The sequence below is a fragment of the Ranitomeya imitator genome, chromosome 2 (genome assembly GCF_032444005.1).
Source record: "Ranitomeya imitator isolate aRanImi1 chromosome 2, aRanImi1.pri, whole genome shotgun sequence".
NCBI classification, from domain to species: Eukaryota; Metazoa; Chordata; class Amphibia; order Anura; family Dendrobatidae; genus Ranitomeya; species Ranitomeya imitator.
Genome location: NC_091283.1, coordinates 481,389,132 through 481,414,014, shown reverse-complemented (window position 1 = coordinate 481,414,014; position 24,883 = coordinate 481,389,132). Strand labels below are relative to the sequence as shown.

At 44.2% G+C, this 24,883-nt stretch overlaps 1 protein-coding gene and 1 long non-coding RNA gene across 5 annotated transcripts in view; one reads left to right on the top strand and one right to left on the bottom strand.

Moving 5' to 3' along the window:
* TANC2 (tetratricopeptide repeat, ankyrin repeat and coiled-coil containing 2) overlaps nt 1–24,883 on the bottom strand; it is a 656,536-nt gene that overhangs the window by 169,473 nt on the left and 462,180 nt on the right. The window lies entirely within an intron of this gene.
* Nucleotides 1–24,883, top strand: part of LOC138664555 (uncharacterized) — a 34,628-nt gene that overhangs the window by 536 nt on the left and 9,209 nt on the right. The window contains exon 2 of the long non-coding RNA XR_011318361.1: nt 15,805–15,897. This is a non-coding gene — a long non-coding RNA (uncharacterized lncRNA). The remainder of the gene's footprint in view (nt 1–15,804; nt 15,898–24,883) is intronic.

Sequence of the window (24,883 nt, the reverse complement as noted above, 5' to 3'; positions counted from 1 at the left end):
GACTGGAAACACTACTAGAGGAATGGCGAGATTCGGTGACATGCCCTTCACAGTGATAATATCCTATAGCGTCTAAATCTGACTGGGATCCTTGCGGAGAATGACATGTCAAGACTGACATGCCAAGGTGAGGAGACTTTTAAGCTGCAATCTGGGAATATGCAAATTGTCTCTTCAAAGAAGAGGACTAGAACTCTAGTGCCACCTATAGGGAGTACTAGAGATCTGGTCCTCTTCCTCTCTGAAGAGAAAATTTGCATAAATCTGACTGAGCACTGAACCTGGCAGGATCTGACTGCTGTTGGGCTCCAATGTGAAGTGTAGCAGGACCCAGTTGTGCCATTTAAGATCCCAGTGGCCCATGGGGTAACCTCACGCACAGGAGCCCAGGGGATGACTTCCACTTCTGTAATACCTATGTTTAGTTTTGCCACAGCAATCATTCACGTTTCACACTTTCACAAAGTCTCATATGCCGCGAGATAAAATATTAAGTCAATAAAAGCCCCCAGATACCGTATCAGCCGACAATCTAATGTGCATGGGGGCTTCCCGACTCTCAGACGTGCTGACCCTTATCTCCCCCAATGTCATGTATCGGGAGGGAGATAAAAGGTAAGGCAATTTCAATTTCTCAGTTGTCTCATGAACATGAACCCTCAAACCTTCCTGTTTATGGGAGAGTGGGGGACGTAGTTGGTGGCCAAATGAGGGCATGGCCAGCTTAAAACGTAGAACTGCCTGAGGGTGTAACGAAAATCCGAACCTCATTGTAACGACACAGTTTATTGGGTCTTCTTTTTTTGAGGACAGAAGTACAAATCAACTAGGAATTACTCTACCTGATCTGGGCGAAGCTGCTCGTTACCAGATATGATGTTTAATGACGAAAAACTGGTTAGTACAAGCTGGCCCGGGCTGATCGGAATACATTTAAAAGCGGAAAATGTAACTTTCCACTGAAACTTTTATGAAATAAGTGAAAACGAGTGTGCCATGTTCCTTAAAGGGAAACGGTCAGCATGTTTCTTACAGCTGAAACTACTAATGCCTGTATAGGCGTTTGTCCCCTCCAAAAAATGGGAATACCTTTCTTTTTGTCGAAACGTAAATCTAGCTTAGAAGTCATATGCAAATCAGGATGGAAACAAACTCAGGGGAAAAAAACAGCTCAAGTGCATAGGCACGCCCTCAGTGCACTTTCATCCTGATTTGCATGTGGCTTTTACACACAATTTCTCATGACTGACATGTCAGACCTCGTAAAAAAAAACAACACAATTTTTATTGGGGAAGATATACAACCATATGTCAAACCGTGATGACCAGTTTCCAATAGGGCGTCTCTTGTCCATGAGTTGTGTTGGGTACTGCAGCTCAGACCCATCTACTTTAAAGGGCCTAAGCCAGCGGTCCCCAACCTTTTTGACCTAGAGAGCCACATTCAGCACTGAGTGAGGGTCGCGAGCCACATTCATCTCTGAGAGGGGGTCATGAGCAACATCCTGCTTTTGTCCCCCTCAAAGTCGTGTCAACCAAAGCCACCATTACGGGTATAATGATAACCAAAGCTTTTCCACAGAAATCACTCCAAAGCTGTACAATGAGATCCAGGGGTTCCCACAAAGCCCCAATTCAGTATTTTCCCATCAAGGACTCCCAACACTCTGTTGTATCCAGCTTCAAGTACCTCCTCTAACAGGTAGTATCATCCTCCAGCGTACCATACCTAGAACATCTCTAAACCCCAATATATGTGCATCCAGATCTTATCTTCTGTGCTGGGCTACTCAAATATTCACAATTTTGAGATGTACTCTTCATACCGGTTTGCTAGACCTGGAGCTAATGCACCAAGCTGGCAGACAGTCGCGAGCCACAATTCCTGGGACCGCGAGCCACATGTGGCTCCTGAGCTACAGGTTGGAGACCCCTGGCCTAAGCCATTAGTTGAACCTGTCGATCTCAGCATTACCGGCTGACCATCTTATGCTTATAGGGGCCTTCGATTTCTACCCCAATGAAAGATGTTGGGAAGATGAGGAGAAGGCTGTTGTACCAACTGACAAATCCATTAGTTCTCTGGTAGATGAGCAGTTGTCAGGAAGGAGGTCTGACAGCACCTTATGGTACATTTAGATGCAACGATTTTGGCACAGGCCTATAAACAATGATATATATCCCTGTACTGTGTCATGTTATCATCAGTTAACATCGGGACCTCTTCTACTCTCACGGGTGACGTGCTGCCAATGACCGTCTCTAAAACAATCAGACCATCCAATAATCAAGAGTTTTTTTTTCAGTTCATTGGGTGATGATCACCAGTATGATTACACTACCATTACTCCCCTCTAGCTACAGAGAATACATGCAGAGACGAGGGTGCATGTGTTTGGGGGGGCCATGAGAGAAAGCCGTCAGCCCAAAAGTGCTCATACACCTTACATAGTAGTCAGACAAATAAAAAGTCTTTGGCCTACAGCTTTTCCTTCTGACTGCACCCATTAATACTGAATAACCAATAGATGGTACCAGAAGATGGACGGCCCGTCCCACCATCCCACCATAGCCGACATGTTTGGCCGATATTAATTTTATGTGTTTGGGTACCTTTTATAGTTCTCAAGTCACTAACTGATAAAAAGGAGCACTGCATGGAAACCTGGGTATGTTCACACGTTCAGGATTTCCATCCTTTTTTTTTCAGGACTGTTTTTTTTAAAAACTGCAGCTCTTGGCAGAAAACGCAGGTCCTTTTTTTGGTCCTTTTTTGTCATTTTTTGATGCGTTTTTTGATCCTTTTTTTTTATGCAGTTTTCTAACCCTAACCCTACCCCTACCCCTATTCTAACCTTAGTGAAAAAAAAAAAAAAAAAAAAAATTCTTAATTTTTTTATTGTCCCTACCAATGGGGGTGACAAAGTGGGGGGGGTGTCATTTACTATTTTTTTATTTTGATCACTGAGATAGGTTATATCTCAGTGATCAAAATGCACTTTGGAGCGAATCTGCCGGCCGGCAGATTCGGCGGGCGCACTGCGCATGCGCCCGCCATTTTGCAAGATGGCGGCGCCCAGGGAGAAGACGGCCGGACGGACACCGGGACGCCGGGTAAGTATAAGGGGGGGAGATTAGGGCACGGGGGGGGCATCGGAGCACTGGGGGGGGACATCGGAGCACGGGGGAGGGGCATCGGAGCACGGGGGGCGGGATCGGAGCACGGGGGGGCAGCCACACTCCGCCCACGCACTTCCGCCCGCTCCCCCGCACTTCCTGCTGCAGCGGTTCTGCACATCAAATCGCAGTAAAACCCGCAGATATATTTTTGATCTGCGGGTTTTACTGCGGTTTTGACCTCACAATGGAGGTCTATGGGTGCAGAACCGCTGCGGTTCAGGAAAAAGAAGTGACATGCTCCTTCTTTTTTGCCGCAGCTATTCTGCGCGGCTTTTTAAACGAAATTCCGGATCATGTGCACAGCAGTGACTGTTTTCCATAGGGTTACATTGTTATGTACCCTGCATGGAAAACAGCTGCGGAACCGCAGCGGCAAAACCGCTGCGGTTCCGCAGTAAAAAACGCACTGTGTGAACATGGCCTTATTATTCAGATTTGCAAAAATTACAGTTATTTCAAAAATACAAAAAACAAATTCAACTAAAACATAAAAAGAAACTGGAGAAATGCTAATGCTTGTGTTCTGCAGTGAATACATTTAGTCTGGAATTTCTATGACCGCATATTCATGAAATGAATCCACTCAGTGATACGCGCTGGGTCTTGCTCTGTACTTTTAAGTACAAAATTGCAGAGTGTCGTTTAAAAGAAAGGAGGTGCAGATGGGGAGCGAACGTCTCCCAGGAGCGTAAAGAGCACGGAGGTCACATACTTAAAAATTAAACAACTGGCTATTTCTTTGCATACCGACTCCCCAGCGATGTCCTGGGTAACCTTGAGACTTGTAGAAAACGAGATGTCTGCTCTGTTTACATGCAAACAGTATTACAGCCCGACAACTGTGTGCATAAAACATGTGTGACTGTAACATGTCCCCGCTGCTGGGGTGGGAGACAACATTGCTTTGGGGATAAACAATATACCCTCCACCCCTTTTACCAAGCTGACTTAGGACTGCAGGGGAGACATTCTTAGGCCATGTTCACACGATCCTTTTTTTCATGCGGAATTGGCGCGATTTTCCCGCTGCGGGTCCGCAGCTGTTTTCCATGCAGGGTACATTACATTGTACCCTATGGAAAACAGGAACTGCTGTGCCCACAATGTGGAAAATAAAAAAAAAAAGCCGCGCTGAATAGCTGCGGGAAAAAAGAAGTACCATGTCACTTCTTTTTTCGGAGCCGCAGCGGTTCTGCACCCATTGACCTCCATTGTGAGGTCAAACCCGCAGTAAAACCCGCAGATGAAAAAAATATCTGCGGGTTTTACTGCGGTTTGTGGTACAGAACCGCTGCAGCAGGAAGTGCGGGGAAGCGGGCGGAAGTGCGTGGGCGGAGTGTGGCTGCCCCCCGTGCTCCGATCCCGCCCCCCGTGCTCCAATCCCACCGCCCCGTGCTCCGATGCCCCCCCAGTGCTCCGATGCCCCCCCCGTGCCCTAATCTCCCCCCCTTATACTTACCCGGCGTCCCGGTGTCCGTCCGGCCGTCTTCTCCCTGGGCGCCGCCATCTTGCAAAATGGCGGGCGCATGCGCAGTGCGCCCGCCGAATCTGCCGGCCGGCAGATTCGTTCCAAAGTGCATTTTGATCACTGAGATATAATCTATCTCAGTGATCAAAATAAAAAAAAATAGTAAATGACACCCCCCCCCCCTTTGTCACCCCCATAGGTAGGGACAATAAAAAAAAATTAAGAATTTTTTTTTTTCCACTAAGGTTAGAATAGGGTTAGGGGTAGGGTTAGGGTCTTTTCAGCCATTTTAACCCTAAAAAACTTCCTAGAAAACACACAGACTCTGCATAGAAAACTGCATTAAAAAAAGGATCAAAAAAAGGATCAAAAAACACATCAAAAAACGCATCAAAAAAGGACAAAAAAAGGACCAAAAAAAGGACCTGCGTTTTCTGCCAAGTGCTGCAGTTTTTTAAAAAACAGTCCTGAAAAAAAAAGGATGGAAATCAGGAACGTGTGAACATACCCTAAGAATCAGCTTTACCATGCAAAATTAAGGATCAGCCCACTGTCTAATGTGTATGAGCACCTCCCGACTGCCCAACGACCGATTACGCCAGGGGTCAGTGGTTGGAGATTAATTGCCCAATCCTTGATTCTAGCAGTGGCTCTCTAAAGGAGAAGACTGGAAACCTTGGCTGATCGTTCCTGTGAAGAATAGATCTTTGAAGGATCCTTTTTTTTACTAGGCACTTCCCATGATTCCGGAGAAGACCACTTTCCCAGTGAGGATTATATGAGTAATAGGAATACAATTGCTGTGATGTGACAACTCCTTTCAGATTCCATCTATGTACCAGGGAGTTGGCTAAAAAAAAATCCTTGATCCTTATTTGCAGGGAATTGTTTTTTTATCCATATGTGCGTGGTTCAGACACACAGCACACGGAAGAAACATAGAAATATGTGTACTGTGTGCTAGAAACTTGGACCCATTCAATAGACAAGAAGGCACCACACAAAAAAAAAAATCAACAGTTTTAAAAAAAAGCGTAGCACATGTGGAAAATAAATTAATGTGTCAATTAGGCCTTGTTCAGATACCCAAATTTTTGGTCAGTGTGCTCACTAGGTATGCAATGGACTGAACATGGCGAGCACACTGACCAATGATAGTTAATGAAGAAGTGCACAAGCTGCCTAAGGGTACCGTCACACTATACGATTTACCTACGATCACGACCAGCGATATGACCTGGCCGTGATCGTAGGTAAATCGTAGTGTGGTCGCTGGGGAGCTGTCACACAGACAGCTCTCCAGCGACCAACGATGCCGAGGTCCCTGGGTAACCAGGGTAAACATCGGGTAACTAAGCGCAGGACCGCGCTTAGTTACCCGATGTTTACCCTGGTTACAAGCGAACGCACACACACCGATCTAGCGATGACAGCGGGAGATCCAGCGATGAAAGAAAGTTCTAAACGATCTGCTACGACGTACGATTCTCAGCAGGATCCCTGATCGCTGCTGCGTGTCAGACACAGCGATATCGTAACGATATCGCTGGAACGTCACGAATCGTACCGTCGTAGCGATCGAAATAGTATAGTGTGACGGTACCCTTAGGCATGTAACAGCAGGCAGCTCCTGCCCCTATTCGACGTGTGGACAAGCTACCCTTGGCATGAAACAGAGGGAAGCTCCTGCATTTATCTGCCGTGTGGACGAGCTACCTTAGACAACCGCCATGCAGATTTGACAAGACAAGCATATATGGTAATTTGAAAGGGCATCTTTAACTAACTAAACATTAAAGGGAGTATGTCAGCACAAAATGATGATCAAACCAAGTACAGAAGCTCAGAGCACCCTTGCAGTGGCCAAACAGTTCAGTGACATTTCCATTGACTTGTCCTGCATTTCTCTGCACCCTTCTCTAGCACATGTAAAGCCAAAGCTGTCAATCAAGAAAGAGAAAATCGGAAATAGATGGAAAACAAGAGAGTGGGAAAGTGCATTCAGCTGTACAGCTACAATGAGGGGTCTCAAGGTAACTATGCTTTGTTTGAACAGTCATTTTATGGTGGCAGGCTCCCTTTAATGTCTGGGTAGGTAAAAGTGGCCATGCAAATTATAGACTTATCTGCAAATACTGCTGACACTGTGACTGGGTGACCATTATATGGTTTGACCAAGTAGCCTTCATCTGGCAAGGGGTCTATACATTGTATAAAGTGATGGATAAAAAGCAGGAAAGATTTCATACCATGAAGCTTGGATGTAGCCAAAGGAAGGGAGGAGACAGAAAGTAGTCAGATAAATACAGGAAACATAGAATGAAAGGTTCGTGCTCAGAGTCAGGATTAGTCATAGGGATCATGGCCAGTGCCCACCAGAAGGAACACGAAAAATCCCACAAGGCTATATACAAAGGTTTACTAAAACGGGAGTTAAAAAAAGAGTTGTAGTTGATCTTTTCTAAGAGTCTAATAAAGATATAACTATCCATACAAGGTCCAATACCCATCTCAAGAGTCATCCGTATGTTATAAAACCAAAGTATAGCATTTTATATAGTGGTCGCGGACCTGCTGCAAAACCACATCTATTAGGATGCTTTGAGAGCTGCAGCTTTCTGGAAGTTGTAGTGTTGTAATAGTTAAAGACCGCAAATTGAAGAGCAGATGTAAATAGTAAAATTATGGAAGACATACACAGCCCTATGCTTAATACAGAGAAAACATGTACTACACATAGCAAATACAAATAAAACCCGAACACTGCTACAGAATAAACCACTTAACACATTAAAGTCCTCTAAAAAAATGACATTTATCGATAGGCACATGTAATATGGAAAATGATTTTTCAGTCCAGAAACATAAAGACCACTTGATGTTGAGAATTCACACATACACCCGAGTGCCAACACAGGTAGCAGTTCTTAAAAATCTATAGAACCAATAGACGGGTCATCATACCTGTCTTATTTCCCATTTCTAAAACAGAATAGATGAGGACGTTCGCTTAGGCAGTGCAAACGATTGTTTTTATAATCCTTCCATAAAATAGATTTTATTCTTACAAAAATATTTCTTTAAAATCACATAGAAGAATGGCCACCTGTCCAATTCAGAGTTTCGCCTCTAGCTGGCCCAAGAAGAAGCCGACAGGTGAAACTTGAAGTTAGTTGACCTGGAGGATGTTTTTATCTGCAATTTTTATCTGCCTTTTGCAGATCAAGTTTTGCTCGTTGGTCTTCAGTTTTGGGGGACATTTCCTAATTTTTCTGTTTTAGGACATGGCGATACATCAAATAACCTTGTGGATTTAAAAAAAAATGCACTGGTCTCCGTTTCTGAACTGGAAAGTTAACCAAGTTCTCATATTGTGCGCGCCTATTGATAAAAAAGAAAACATGTACATTCATAAAGGTGTATAATGCTTTATTGGGAGAAGGAGGTGCATACTCGGCACTATAATTAACAATACCTCTTTCTAAAAGTTGGGTCACTGCTGCAGTAAATTGCTAAATGACCTGCCGTAAAATCCAGTACTAAATTATGACTGTAATGTAGATATTTCTTTTCTGACCTGCAAATTACATGAAATAAAAGGTCTTTATTTGTTTTATAGTAGCTAGTTGGCCAATATCAATATCCATTTAGTGCAGTTGGGGTAATGGCACCCTGGGTGGTCTGCTGGCTGTATACTCGCTTGCTCCGTCGGTCTGCATGCTTCTCACTCTGGTTAGGAGCACTTCTCCAGCAGCAGTGCTTGCGAGTCAGCACAATCATTAATTATTCATTACTAAACTGTCACTAATTTGCTCTCTTGCTCCACTTTGATGTGTTTTTCTGGAGCCTGCCAGTTCTCTTTAAGGAGCAGAACTCATATGAAGTGTAATCCTTTTCATCACCCAAGTATTCTCAGGACAGACCGAGCGGCAATAGACCTTTAACACCATATAGCACAGAACTAGCATGTGCCTTTACCATCGGACCTCTAACCCAATATGCTTTTAAATGCACAAATCCATCATAAACCAGAGCAACTAAACACTGAGCGGCTCTACAATAATGACAACCTGGTACAATGGGATATTATTTGTGTGCTCTCCTGTCACATTTACTGCCCAAGTGACTTCAATCACCTGAAACCGTCCTCACCCTAATCCATAATGTCAGTGGGTGAACATGAGATAAGCCCCATAAGATTGACACTTTGACACTGACAAGGTAATCCGCATAGCTAGTTGTGAGTTTCCCTTATGACTATTCTTTACATATGAGCGGATCTGAAAAGGAATGGCGCAGACCAGAATAAATCCAGAGAATTCAATGCTATTTATACACTTCCCTGTAAATGCAGCCCATTGCGAAGCTGCGGTGCAAGATGTAGGTCATACTGTAGAGATAAGCGCTAGTTATACAATTGCTGTATATAATGCCCAAGGCACCCAACAAAAGTGACCCTAAATATGAGGATACTTCTGGCAAAAGTTTGGTATTTGGGGAAATATGCTTAAAGGGTTTCTTTCATCTTCTATCTTCAGAAGAGTAGTGCTCCCTGCCTCCTGCTTGTTGATGATGGAGCACTGCGCTCCTGCCTCCTGCTTGTCGATAATGGGGCAGTGTGCTCCTGAAGATTGACAGTTTGGGCCAATAGCATGATTGAGTCACTGGCCCAAACTCTACACCCTCCAAAGCTGCAAGTAGAGGCAGTTGTAGCTTTGTAGTGGAGTATTAGAAGAGAATAGCAGCATGCAATGTGGCCGGATCGAGCCAGCGTCAGTGCAGCGCTTGCCAGCTGTACTGCAAAGGGCTAGTGTTCTAGATCCTATAAAGACTTAAGTGTTCACCCCACAAGTAATAATGTCCCCTGTCCTGGCTCTTTCTTGTAATAGTCTCCCTCATGCTGTAACATTTTTCCCCATCCTGAGCCCCTTCCTGGTATAATATCCCTCATCCTGGTATAATGTTCCCATTCTCATCTGAGGATGCATTTCCAGGTGAAATTGACGTTGGGGGCCCCACTCCCACATGGGCCTGGTCGCAGTCGCACCCTCTGTAACTGCGATAGTTACTACCCTGATCTTTAGGGAGAACCAATGGGAAAAAGAAGGTGCCACTTAAAGTCACAATGTGTCTCCCTGCCCTAATGTGTCCCTGTACAATTGCAGAGGATCAATAAAAGGTGCATCTGATCCTTTATTTGCACCTGTATCAGTCACTTGCCCTCAATAACAACTTAGATAGCTATGTAAAGAACAAGTAGTAGGAGAGGACTATACGTAAACCTATCATTCATACCTCTCAATCAATACAATCTCCGCTTGCCAAGACACTTTTATGGTCTATTACAATGGTCTCTGCTCTTGACCACAGTCTAAAGTAATTAAATGAAAAGGTTTTATTAGAAGAACGATGTAAGCTATGCCGACACCATCTCTGAGATTGGAGATGGTTGATTTTTACACAATTTCTAAAGTGATTCAGAGATGAAATAAGAATAGACTTAGAAGCTCACAACTCACTTTCCTTCATCTATGTAAGTGACACAATAAGAAAAACTGCGCGGTTTATGGGATAAAGGCTCTTCGACGACGATGTATGTGGTCACAGATGACACAACATGTCCTTGGTTCAGGTTTCTGCTGATTTAATTCTGCAGACATCTCTGGCTTTCTAACTTTCTACCTTGGCTGCCTAATAGATCTGGATATATTCCAGACCACTGCAGACCCAGAGTTGGTGTAAAGCCTTGCAGCCTGAATGCAGGAAACCATATTCCATTTTTTTTAATGCAAGATCAGCTTCTCAGCAAGGAACGAGAGCCCCTTTTCCTGGAACGACAAGGACCACATAAAGAAACGAGAAGGAGACGAGCTTAATCGAACCATATAAACTAATCCTGAGCCTGCAGCGAGTGACTAAGCAGTTTGTAGAAGGTCTGCGGAGGAAACAAAGAGTCCTCTCTTCCCTCCCTCCTTTCGTTTTCTGCCACCTTATTCAGAGGCGAAGATGAGGTGAGGTTTTACGCAACTCATAGCTCTGCTCTCATAGCAGCTGAACAATATGTAACAGTGAACCCAAGGAGAAGCCTGCCATAGACAGGAAGTGACTTTGCACATTGGCCGTGTGGAGAGAACAAAGACCTCAGCGATGGTGGTGTCATACAGCTCCGTGGATCAGACTCTACACGTACGGAGATGTAGAGCCATATCTTCTGCATATAAGGCTATTCCTGGGCATGAACTTGGATGCTGATACATAACATAAGCAATCAATCAATGAAAACAAAATGATCATAATACCCAGACACCTGAATCTGCAGCCATCATCACATTGCAGCATTTAATATTCATAGGATATGTATCCGCGGCTCTGGCCAAGATTTCAGATCGATCGAAAACATTTCCACCTATATAATAGACAATCTAGAGATGAATGTAGCCTAAAAACAGCTCATGGGAACATGTACACATCTGCCAATGGTCGAGAATCCTCAACTATTTTCTTCTGAGGATTTATTAGGTAGCCCAAGATGGTGATTGGGCCACACTAGTAATGGTGCCAGGTAAAGATGGTGCAAACCGACTCACAGGACACAGTCAAGAGGCCACAGATTACGGAGGTAACAATGGGAGCCCTGAGAAATTCCTGCTCCTTCCCGGCATCCGCGGCCTTCTTTTGATTATCCGATTTGGCGAGATGTCAATGACGTTATGCCAGGTTGGCCAGTCAAAATAGGACCTGGGGATGTCGTCAGGTAAGAGGTTCAGACGCTACAAATTACAGACGTGGCCGTGGGAGCAGGTTCGGCCAACAGAAATCACACCATCTTCTAGGGCCAGATTTTGCCAAAATGAAAAATACTGCTCAATTTACATTTTTTTGTTTCTTGAACTCCTTAGAAAACATTAAAAGAAGTACAAAATAAGTCGCGTATGCTAAACTAGAGATTTCCGCAGCCAGGAAAGCACTGTACAGTGCAGCTTATAATCACTTCTGTGAAAATGGACTCCCCAACTGAGCCGCACCAACAACTGAGCCATGCTTCACTGGTGGGGCCATCCCACACAATTTAAGAAGAGCGGATATACCGTATATGATTCCCATATACACAGACAATCAGCTCAGCACAGAGTCCAAGAATTTTCAATGAGGAGAAAGCTGCTGCCAAATGTCTGTCAGTGGTTTTAATTCCCTGATGATAAAAGGATCAGGCGCAAATTCAGACTGCACAATCCCGCTCTTCTTCAACGATATCTGTCCCATACACAACAGTTAGTTGTTAGGTTCAATTTGTCTTTAATCAACTGAGCATGAAGGCCTATGGGATGAGTTATCATTAGGTTTACATACTTGTGCAAAGTTGCTTATTAACAACATGATTAGAAAAAAATAGGCCAAACCCACCCAAATATTGAATTATTATTACAGTATGTTTGTTTTTTTTACACTAAATAAGGGCCTGGGGGGATAAAACCACTGGGAACTGCAGAATGAGTGAAAGAACCCAAACAATGGCTGAATACTAGTACAAACATTATTTTAACCCAAACCTCCCATTATAGCCATACAACCAGATATCGGGTGAAGGTCAAAAGGTCTTTTTGGGAAGTTTGTAAGCAGGGCTGTGGAGTCGGAGCCTATTTTGGTGGAGACGAAGTCATGGAAATTGAGGAGTCGGAGGATTGGCATACCGACTCCACAGCCCTGGCAGGGCTGTGGAGTCAGAGTCGGAGCCCATTTTGGTGGAGTCGGAGTCATGGAAATTGAGGAGTCGGAGGATTGGCTTACCGACTCCACAGCCCTGTTTGTAAGGAAAGCTCATTCATGGACAGAAATGGACAGAAATATACTTCAAACCCCAGATTAATTGCCTGCTGTAATCTTCTGATGAACATACCGTTATTGAATACCACTCACGTGTTTTGAAGTTTAATACATTCAATGATGAATAGCTTAAAAATCACATTAGCCGGCTACATAGAGCTAAGGATCTGCAGAACAGATGCCATTAGCCACAAGATCCATATATTTAGAGGGACTGGATGCAGCTTACACAAATCTGTGATAGACAAACGAGGGGAGGGTCCCTGAATCCCATGGCACTTACTCCATCATGTCTACACAAGCGGTGGGTGTAACGGTAGTTGGGGTCAATACACAGCATGATGCCCACGAGGACTGTATAATGCAGACAGCTCACACCATCAGTAAATCATGGAAAGCTGGTGAAGACTTGTTAACCTTGAAAATCTGTTTTCATTTTGCTTTTTTTTAAATTTATTTTGTTTCTCGAGAAGCTATGAATTTAAGTTGCGGAATTGGCCAGATAATATGCATTGGAGATATCTTGGCTCTCTAAATTGACTCTGTGATATCCGTTTGTAATGGATCAAGTATTTTTTTTTAGTGGATTGGATACAGAGTAAAAATGATGTAAAACGGAAATCAAAGCTTCAGTCCTTGAACGGATCCAACTTTAAGAAGTTACACTTTGGTTTCGGCTTTGCATCTGTTTTTCCTCTGTAACGGATCTCTTTTTTCTAGAGATCTCTCTAATCACCTCCAGTGTTCAGGGCATGGGCAGCGCTAAACAATAGATCTGGTAAAGGACAATCGTTGGTAATAACTTGTTTACCATAAACTTCGATTAAAAAAGAAAAATAGATCCAAAATCGCTCTCCATTATTTTTGCAGAAAAAAAATGTTATGCAAAATATTTTTTTTTGATCCAGTTAAAAAAATATCTACTATATAATTGTCTAAGGGTCACTTCCGTCATTCTGTCTGTCTGTCCTTCTGTCACGGATATTCATTGGTCGCGGCCTGTGTGTCATGGAATCCAAGTCGCTGATTGGTGGTGGCAAAACGCCCACGACCATTGCCACGACCAATCAGCGACGGGCGCAGTCCAGCGGCAACATGGCCGCTCCTTCCTCCCCGCAGTCAGTGCCCGCTCCGTACTCCCCTCCAGTCAGCCCTCACACAGGGTTAATGGCAGCGCTAATGGACCCCATTATGCCACGGTGTAACGCACTCCATTAACGCTGCTATTAACCCTGTGTGACCAACTTTTTACTATTGATGCTGCCTATGCAGCATCAATAGTAAAAAGATCTAATGTTAAAAATAATTAAAAAAATTAAAAAATCATCATATACTCACCTTCCGGCGCCTTTCCAGCTCCTCACGACGCTCCGGTGACCGCTCCATGCATTGCGATCTTGTGAGATGATGACGTAGTGGTCTCGCGAGACCGCTACGTCATCATCTTGCGAGACCGCAATGCACACTTGAGACCGGAGCGCGCGAGGAGTGTCGGTAAACGCTTCCTGGATCCAGGGGCCAACGGAAGGTGAGTATATAACTATTTTTTATTTTAATGATTATTTTTTTTTAACAGGGATATGATGCCCACATTACTATATACTACGTGGGCTGGGCAATGTACTACGCGCGCTGGGCAATGTACTACGCGCGCTGGGCAATATACTACGCGCGCTGGGCAATATACTACGCGCGCTTGGCAATATACTACGCGGGCTGTGCAATATACTACGCGGGCTGGGCAATATACTACGTGGGCTGGGCAATATACTACGTGGCTGGGCAATATACTACGTAGCTGGGCAATATAGTACGTTGGCTGTGCAATATACTACGTTGGCTGTGCAATATACTACGTGACTGGGAAATATACTATGTGGCTGGGCAATATAGTACGTAACTGGGCAATATAGTACGTGACTGGGCAATATAGTACGTGGCTGGGCAATATACTACGTGACTGGGCAATATACTACGTGGGCTGTGCAATATACTACGTGGACAGGCATATTCTAGAATACCCGATGAGATAGATTCGGGCCACCATCATGTTCCTCTCCTGGTTTTGGCTAAAGGTACCGTCACACATAACGATTTCGTTAACGATATCGTTACTTTTTGTAACGCAGCAACGATATCGTTAACAAAATCGTTATGCGTGACAGCGACCAACGATCAGGCCCCTGCTGGGAGATCGTTGGTCGCTGGGGAATGATCAGGACTTTATTTCGTCGCTGGATCACCCGCTGACATCGCTGAATCGGCAAGTGTGTGACGTCGATTCAGAGATGTCTTCACTGGTAACCAGGGTAAACATCGGGTTACTAAGCGCAGGGCCGCGCTTAGTAACCCGATGTTTACCCTGGTTACCATTGTAAAAGTAAAAAAAAAAACACTACATACTTACATTCCTGTCACGTTCCCTCAGCGTTAGCTTCCCTGCGTCCCTCAGTGTCAGCGCCGGCTGGCCGTAAAGCAGAGCACAGCGGTGACGTCACCGCTCTGCTTTCCGGCCAGCGCTTACACAGTGCAGGGAAGCCGACGCTGGGGGACGCGACAGGAATGTAAGTATGTAGTGTTTTTTTTTTACTTTTACAATGGTAACCAGGGTAAACATCGGGTTACTAAGCGGGGCCCTGCGCTTAGTAACCCGATGTTTACCCTGGTTACCCGGGGACTTTGGCATCGTTGGTCGCTGGAGAGCTGTCTGTGTGACAGCTCTCCAGCGACCACACAACGACTTACCAACGATCACGGCCAGGTCGTATCGCTGGTCATGATCGTTGGTAAATCGTATAGTGTAACGGTACCTTTAGGCTAGTTTCACACTAGCGTTCGGCAGTCCTGCGGATGAAAGCCTTCTTCCTCCGTGAAGCCCCACCCACTGCTGCACCTCTTCCTTCAGCCCCGCCTACGTCTGCATGCGTCCTGTGTACCCTATCTTTAACATTGGGTACGCAGGCCATGCAGATGTACGCGGATGCCTCCGCATGCGTCCTTTTGACCCTGCACCAACCAACAAAATGCAACATGTTGCGTTTGACGCAGGTCAGTGCAGCGTCAAGACGATGCATGCGGAGGCATCCGCATGGCCTGCATACCCAATGTTAAAGATAGGGTACGCAGGCGATAAAATGATAAATTATACGGCTAGATACTAGATCATAGATTTCTCAAGTGCGGTAGGTTTTCCAGATAAAATTTGTTTTAGAGAAACACAACAAAAATCAAAGTCTTTGTGAACATTTTCCATTAATCTCCTTTTCATATTCTGTCTCATAATATGCTTAAAACTGAAGACTATATAGAGAAATTTTCTGTGTGCCCATTAGGAGCGGTGTCCTCTTCCTCATCACGGTCCTGTGTGCGGCTGTTAGACAACTACCTACAGCAGAAGCCTTCTCCTCTTTGCCCTTGGATAACCGGTGAGGCTCATGTCAACCACAACCGAAGAGGGAACTGATAAACCTGTGTTTTCTGCCGGATTTCTCCCACACTGGATGTTTCAAATGCAAGTCGTAGAGATAGCAAATTAGTGAAGGGAATCAATATTCAATTCAATCAACGGCATCATTTAACTTCATTATCCGGCTTGTAACCGCTGCATTGCTGAAGGACCCGATAAACACATTAGATATTGGTAGGATATTATCCCCCCCAAACGGATTACACCATGAGCAGGTGATAACAGCCTAGAAAAAGTACAAAAAAAAAAATTAGGGGGAAGGAAGAGGAATACAAAAGATAGAAAAGCTTTAACGCTTCCAAAAAAGCATGGCAAAAAAAGCTTCTAATACTAATCATTAGCATTAATGAAAGCTATTAGGAGGTGGAGGGACATGTATTAAGTAGATTCAAAATCCGCAGCACTATTGTATCAAATCTCTATGAGTCATCGAAAGATCACAGGTTCTTTGTGCCACCACACCAGTGTCTCACTTTACCACCCCCAAAGACCCCCAGAGAGCCTAGTCTGCTTATAAAGGCTCCTCGTCAGGCATGTGATTTCTTGTGAGTGGAGGCTTCTCGTTAGCATTTGCTAATTGCATCACAGAGAAATCTGATTAGCATAAGTGAGGGTTGTGTGACAGGACCACTTTGCAGGCAGCTCTTGCAGTCCGATAATTCCTCCACAGCCAGTGTCAGACAGGGATGCTAAGGGCCCACCAGTAACCAACCCCAGGGCCCCACTTTTCAGCTACATGCAAATATGACATTATCCAAAATCACAAATTTATAGAACAATTAACTTGGTGGATTGTTAAATTAATAAGATTTGTCTGTACGTAGTAACTCAAGTATATTGTTCCAAGGAGGTGGTGGCCCACTCTTGCACAAGGGCCCACCGGAGGATTCTCCAGTTCTCCTGTGAGCCAGACCAAGCCTGTCCACAGCCTTTAACTATGTCATACAGTATAAATGCCCTCCAGAGTCCCCACCATACAGTACGACACCCTCTTCCCACAGAGTCCCCCCCCCATAGAGGATGATTCTCCCTAAAGGTCCCCACCATAAAGTGCAATGCCACCTTCCCCCAGGGTCCCCACAATACAGTACGATGCCCCCTCCCCCCGGGGCCGCACCATACAGTACATTACTGGTCCCCACCATACAATATGATGCTCCCTCCCCAGGGACCCCACCATACAATATGATGCCCCCCTGCCCATGGTCCCCACCATACAATATGATGTCCCCCTGCCCAGGGTCCCCACCATACAATATGATGCCCCCTGTCCAGGGTCCCCACCATACAATATGATGCATGTTACCCCAGTGTCCCCACCATACAATATGATGCTTTCCCCCAGGGTCCCCACCATACAGTACATTGCCCTCTCCCCAGGGACCCCACCATACAATATGATGCCCCCTCCCCAGGGACCCCACCATACAATATGATGCCCCCTCCCCAGGGACCCCACCATACAATATGATGTCCCCCTCCCCAGGTACCCCACCATACAATACGATGCACCTTACCCCAGTGTCCCCACCATACAGTACATTGCCCCCTCCCCAGGGTCCCCACCATACAGTACATTGCCCCCTCCCCAGGGTCCCCACCATACAGTACATTGCCCCCTCCCCAGGGTCCCCACCATACAGTACAGGGCCTACCGGCAGAACAGTTCACCTTATATAACCTCCTCTCATGCCACTTTAAATATCTTAATCAAACCTTACTGCATAAATATTTTAGAGGAATTGAACATCACAAGAACTCATCTATTACATGAACTCCACTACACAAGGCTCAAGGGAACAAACTGCAAAGCAAAATATTGCTACCATACACATAATTATAGAGGTTGTCAAGCTATAACTACAACGTCCAGCATGTCCTGCCCAACTGTGGATAAACATACTGGTAACTGGATTTACAAAATTTCAGAAATTCAAAAATGTCATTTGTTTGGGCCAATTGTTTTCTGGGGGTCAGGTTTTGTTTTTCCCAAAACATAGCTAGAGTATTTGGACACATGCCTCTCGGTGTATTTCGCCTCTCGTGTAGATTTGCACTATTATTTCCACCAACTTTTGGCATCAATATATTAATGGCCGCCATTCACATTAGATGGCCATCGGCCGAATAATTGGCCAGCCAACAGCTCGCTGTCCCAAGTCCCCCATACAGCACATGGATTTCTGTAGGTCCTGTTCAGATGAACGGGACAGTCGCAGACGTTCCCGCAATAAATCTGCCCTGTGGGAAAGTTCATGTACCGAGCCACGGGCCACTATTCCTACATATGGCTCCATGTAGTGGTTGGACTGCAGTTTTCTTCTCCTACCCATTAAAGAATGGACAATCCTCAGATGACATCTGGGTGCTTTTCTTCTTGGATCCATTGACTTGAATGGGCAAGTTTTGTTAGATCAGTGACACAGGTGAAAAACGGACTCATAGGTCACGAAGAAAATTACGGCCATGTGAACAGCCCCTGTGAAAGAAATTAAAGACTATAATGGAAACTTTTTTATCTGTTAAAAAAAAAAATGGACATGAAAAGGGACATCTTAATGGGGCCTAAGCCCTTTTAGAACAGCAAAAAGATTTGGAGGTTCCTGGTCCAAAGGCTACGGTGGCCAGTCTCCTCCTACCTTGAGGCTTTCCCGATGCCTCTCCTGGTTAGTAGGCCTTGTATGACGTCATCATTGTGACATATACATGACGCCCCATCTAGTAATCCGAAGAGGCGCCAATAGGCCAGCAGGTAAGAGGTGATTGGCAGGGCTCTGGTCCAGGGGCCATGGGCTACCAAGGGTCCTGTGGATCGTTTCGCTCCAGTCTTAGAGGTCTTGCTCCTAGCACAGGGCAGCGCTATAAGTAGCACTCAACCCCATAGTATGCCTTGGCCATCTGGATGAACCCTACTAATGCTCCGAATCACTGGAAACGTAATGATAATTGCTGCGTGTAATCCTCAAGATTAACTTCATTGTACGTTTATCCATTTTAATAAGTGCAGGAATTACCAGGCAATTCATAGCTCTGAAGATACCTGCAGGGAGAGGAAAAGTAGCAGGAAATGTATTCAATCTGTCAAGTCAAAATAAGGCGAAACTGAAGAAAGAGAAAGAATTGGGAGCAGAGGTTGCACGGGGTCAGGCGATGGGTCAGACAGCGTGGCCCATGGAGGCTTTATCTGCCAGGATATGCAGCGCTCCTACAGCTGCTGCCTGCTCAGAGCTCCTTAAATCAGAACTAATCTGATGTGGCAGGCTCATAAATATTCATATTCAATACATTTATGCCCGGCGTCACTGCACGTCTAACGGACAGCAGGGATATTAATGCGGATAAATCAGCGCGTCTCGCCCAATAATTATTCACAAAGGCATGTTGCAGGCCCAGCACTTTCTTTACTGTACAGAAGGGCCGAAAAAATTCACTGAAAGGTGTAAAACCCGGAATAGGAAACATATGACTGCGGTGGACGCAGCGTCCTAGTGTACCTGAGGACGGACCGCCATATCGTGACATCAGCTACAGGAGACAAGGGGGAATTGATGGATTTGGAAGCATCCTTACATTCAGGGATTTCTTAGAAAAGAACGTCCAGGCTACAGAAAGCAACAGGTTCCTTCTAGCAGCCTTAAAGGGAATCTGTCACCAAGTTTTTGCTACCTCATTTGAGAGCAGCATAATGTAGGAAAAGAAACCCTGATTCCAGGGATGTATCACTTAGCTTACTGGGTGCAGCCATTCTGACACAATCAAGAGTTTTTAGATGTAGAAGAGCTCAGAAAGCTGGGCCTGCCCACACAGCTTTTGTGTACATTGTATATTGACAGTAAGCTGCTTATCGGAAAAGAGGGCGTGGTCAGACCACTTGGCACAAGGGAGCTAGTATGGGCAGTGATAATCTCCTGGTGGTAAAACCTTCACTGTATGAAAACAATAGCACACAGTCGAATAAGTGACACATCCCTGAAATCTGTGTCTCAGCTGCTACCTCATGCTGTCCTCAGATTGCATAGCAAAAACCTGCTGACATATTCCCTTTAAAGGGGTTGTATGAGAGATTTTTTAATTCCGAAATGCGCGTCGGGGTGCGCGGTAGCGGGACTAGGTGACCCCTCTATAAGGTATACTGCAGATATAATTGCCTCTTGATTTTATGGTCGAGCTTTTTGCACATTGCACTTTATGGGTGTTATTTCATTGACCCGCTGGTAGTACTGTGTATGCCCTGCGGGTAGTTGTATACAGCTACGGTAACTTGCACTTTGCACCTTAATTATATTATTCATCATTCCGTTGGTTTTATTTTATGTGCCTTGTGGTATTGCACATATTTTGATTGATTTTTTGCACTATTCTCAAGTAATTATTAATTATTTTTCTACCTAGTGGTATTTTTTACTCATGCACCTTATTATATTTTATTCATTTTTTTTGTGTGGTTATACCGACCATTAATTCTTGGCCAAAAAACTGTTTTATTGTGCCACTGGTCACCGTAAATAAAGGTTATTTGAGAAATATCTTCTGCGTGGGTACACTTTCTCTGCTGTCATGTTCTAGTTGTGGTTGGTTCTCTATCTTTAGTGTTCAGTCACTACTTTTTCACAATACACCAATAGTGTTTTATTGATATTTATTTGCACATCTAGTAATATAATTTATTTAAAATTTTTGGTGCATTTGTGTTTTTAAAAATGCTTTCAGATGAGGTAGCAAAAACCTGCTGACAGATTCCCTTTAAATAGTCAGCGCTTACAAGAGAAATGGTAACACCCCGGTTGTTAATTTATTCAGACATTTCCAGGAAGAATATCAGTGGAGCAGCACAATGCTCCAAAATGTTAATCTTACGGACATGCGAGGAATGACCCAAAACCCTTAAAAATCAAAAACCCTTTTACGATTTTGTGAATGGCTTGGTAATATCACCTCTTCTGCCTCTCCCCACTGCCAACTCAATTAGTAGGCATTAGAAAAGATGTCATGCTTGGCAAAGTTCCTCTCAAGATCTGCAAGTTTACCTTGTAAATATTTCAAAGCCTTCTGCCAAGGAGAGCACAGCGCCTGCGCAGTAACAGCAATCCCCCTGCCAGCTTGGCGTAAATAATGAATGGCGAAGGGCTGGCGTCTGCCTATGCCTCCTCTCAGAGGCAGAAACTTCCCTGGGCCTGACTGTGGGGCACTGTCTGCCTACTGCATAGAATGGAGAGCAGGCGTGGCGTTGGCAGCCACAGAGAGGCCGGCGGCTTTGTAGCCTCTTAGTAACAATTAACCGTATTTCCTCCGTGCGAGTTTGCCCAGTAATGTGTGAAGCGGGCAGACATGTCACAGCACACTGGGATGTCAGTGAATGTAATTATCAGTGGGCACAGGATCACAGAAAGCAAAGAGCATATAGATGGCGCCAGTAGCCGTTTTACAGCCAGGCAGCGTGGCCATTTGCCTTCGGCATCTGCAAGTGGAGGAAACTCGGAGCAGGAAATCATTGATTCCAGCATAATCTGCACTCGAGCAGAGCCGTTACTGGGTCAACTCTAATTGTGCAAATGTGAAGAGATTCAGAGCGCGATTCCTGCTCTTCTCGGGCTACGATTATATACATGGCTATGTTCGGCTGTCATCTACACACAAGGATGCCAAGATATGGAAAGGAAAAAATAGCCATATTTTAGCTAAATAAATCCTTGCCCTTCCCTTGCAAAATAAAAGATTTTTCTGCTTTCGGGAAACACCTGTTCCCTAGCTGCAGTTTGTGAAAAAAAGACAAAAACAAACTGTGCTTTTGTCACTCTCCCAGGGTCCAGCACTGAGTCTCCACCACTGCGCCCGAGACCTGTTACTATCTGCAGCGCCGACGTTACATTGCCAGTCCTATAGCCAGTATCTGGGCTAAGCGGTACTGACACAGTTGATGGTACGAGTCATTCAGTGCTGCCGAATTCACTGATTGGCTGCAGCGCTGAGGATAAATAAAGCATGGTTTGTTTGTTTTTTGTAAATATCACCTCCATGTGTCACTGTATGCATCACTGAGCCACAGCCATGCTTCACTGTAGGCATGAGGGCTGTGGAGTCGGATTCATGGAAATTGAGGAGTCAGAGGTTAGGCTTACCGACTCCACAATCCTGGCAGGCATCAGTGAGCAACCATCATGCTTTCCTGAAAGCGTCAACGATCCACCACCATGCATCACTGAAGACATCACCATGCGTCACTGAAGGCATCACATCACCGAGCCACCACCATGTGTCACTGAAGGGATCACCGAGCCAACACCATTGTGTCACTGAAGGCATCACATCACCGAGCCACCACCATGTGTCACTGAAGGGATCACCGAGCCAACACCATTGTGTCACTGAAGGCATCACATCACCGAGCCACCACCATGTGTCACTGAAGGGATCACCGAGCCAACACCATTGTGTCACTGAAGGCATCACCAAGCCAACACCATGTGTCACTGAAGGCATCTCCAAACCCCCACCATGAATTCACTGAAGGGGTCACCAAGCCACCACCATGCCTCATTGAAGGCATTATCAAGCCACCACCATGCATCACTGAAGGCATCATCAAGACACAAATACGTGTCACCTTGAGCATCACTAAGCCTCCGCCATGCATATCTTTTCTTGTTCTTTTCAGCATATGCTTCTTCCTCCTCCATAGGCCGAAAAATTGCAGTCTTGTTTCAATGCTTCACTTTGAACTTGTGAACTCTTCTTCCAACTTTGTTCCTAGGAACATTCAATGTCTTTATATTTTTTTTGTGAAAGGTAACCATCTTAGCTTTTTGCACCACTCTCTTGACATCCCAACATTGGCCATCTTGAGGAATTTTCATCTAGTTTTTTTTTTTTTTTTAATGTCAAGAGAGATGTAAAATAGCAAAAAGACATCTTCTTATGCAAAAAAAAACAGCATGTGACAATGTTTGCAATTATTATTTGATGCTAAAACACCAATGCAAAACCCTTGAAAAATCCTCCCCAATAGGAGAACTGGAAGTGATAGAATTATTGGTGGGAGTCTCCTGGTCTGAAGGTTCTACTCCATACATAGCCAGCAGGAATATACTACATTTTGCCTTGGGTTGCTGATGCTGAACGAATGACGAATATGTCCATCATAGAGTCGGCTTCAATTTCAAAAAGAGCATTTTAAAGTAACGCGTTTTTCAGAAATTTACATAACTTTCTGTAATGGAATAGACAGTTGAATGTCTACAGGAGTCCAAGCGCCGACTTTGAAATGCTGTAATCATATGATTCTCAATCAGTAAAAGATAAAGAACAGAATTTGTGAAATATTAAGAGTTAACAAGATTTTGTTTTTATTTTCGCCTGCATATAGATCCCCACAGACTAGTGAGGAACACACTTACACAAATATTCATATATTATAGGTCCAAGAGTTCTAGCCGGACAGCATTTGTGGAGACTCATTCCTGTATAGTATTCATATGTTTACAAAATCTATCATCTTCCAAAATCAGCGGAATGTAAAAAAAAATCATTATTATTCCACGCACCAGTAAAGAGGAGTTTACGAGAGAGATTATACGGAAACAATCTACATTTCAGTAAAACAAGGGCAAATCCCTCTTGAATTAATTCCCCTTTGTAACAAACGTTAATAGGAAAATAAGGTATGCAAGATGTTTTGCAGGATGATGAATACTTTTTCCACCTCAGGGTGTCTTGATATACCCTTATATTATAGATGTTTGCTGACACCGCCAATTTGAGAGGACCAGCTGACTATCTATGGGTGTAAAGGGCTCTCTTAACTGCCCAGGTAGAAGATGTTGGAGGAAGAAGTGTCAAACATGGTTCTCCTAATGCAGACTACATTTCCCATGATACCTTTGTCTTCAGCAGTGATAGACCAATGACATAAAACTGCTGTCTTATTACACTTCAGAGTGTCAGTGTATCTTATGTGATGCAGATTCTGTATGTCTCCCTTGCCTCCTGCTGGTGATAAGCTTCTCCCTGTCAGGTTTTAGCTGTGTGAAGCAGCATCTTATAGAAATACACTGGACATTCTGCAAAGAGTAATAGTTATAAACAATGAGTCATGGAAGTTTTAGAACTTCAGTTGTATTGTAAGGACACTGCTATATAACTGCTTATATAAAGCAGAAATACTATTGTCATCTGCATGGAGGACAATCAGATGAATAGGCAAGGCAAAAGTGGTTAGGAAGGGATCTGAGAGATGATATTCTCCCTTAACCCATTACTTACCAAATTAGCAATTTTCACCTCGAAAAGAGGTGCTTTGAAAGCTCTCTGGGTGGAAGAATATTCAATTAAAAATGACAATGACATGATTTCCTGTTTTGAAAACATTCATTTTACAAACACAACACAAAAAATTGGACCTAATTATAAAATCTTAGGTGCTAGAAGCAAAAAATTAGGCGTTCCAACAAAAGGCCATTGGTAGATAATGGGTTTAATGCACAGGAAGCGACTAACCCCTTTTCTAAAAAGAGGAGTATGTACCAGGCTGGCCATTTTTCAGGTAACATGACATTTGTCAATAATGAACATTACATCCTCACCATCTGAACCTATAATGAAACAAATTATACTACTAGACTACATCTAGTGAGTAAGAATAATATGTAGGAAAGAAGAAAAAAAAAAGATGCTGCCATATTAGTTTCTATGGGGATGTCAACCAGTTTGCCCATAATCCCAAAAGGGCACATATACTTAGCAGCAGGAGCGGAGGACATACACTGGAGGAAGGTATTTTCAAAGGTAAAACAAAAATTAAGCAAAACAAATGAACTCACTATCATGTGACGATTCATATGTGAGTGATGGTTGATCCCATCTGTAAAATGTATTATCTGTTAATATGAAGGGATATGTTACTGCTTATAGTAGATCTGGCGGTTTGCATCCCCACCGATCGAGAGAGT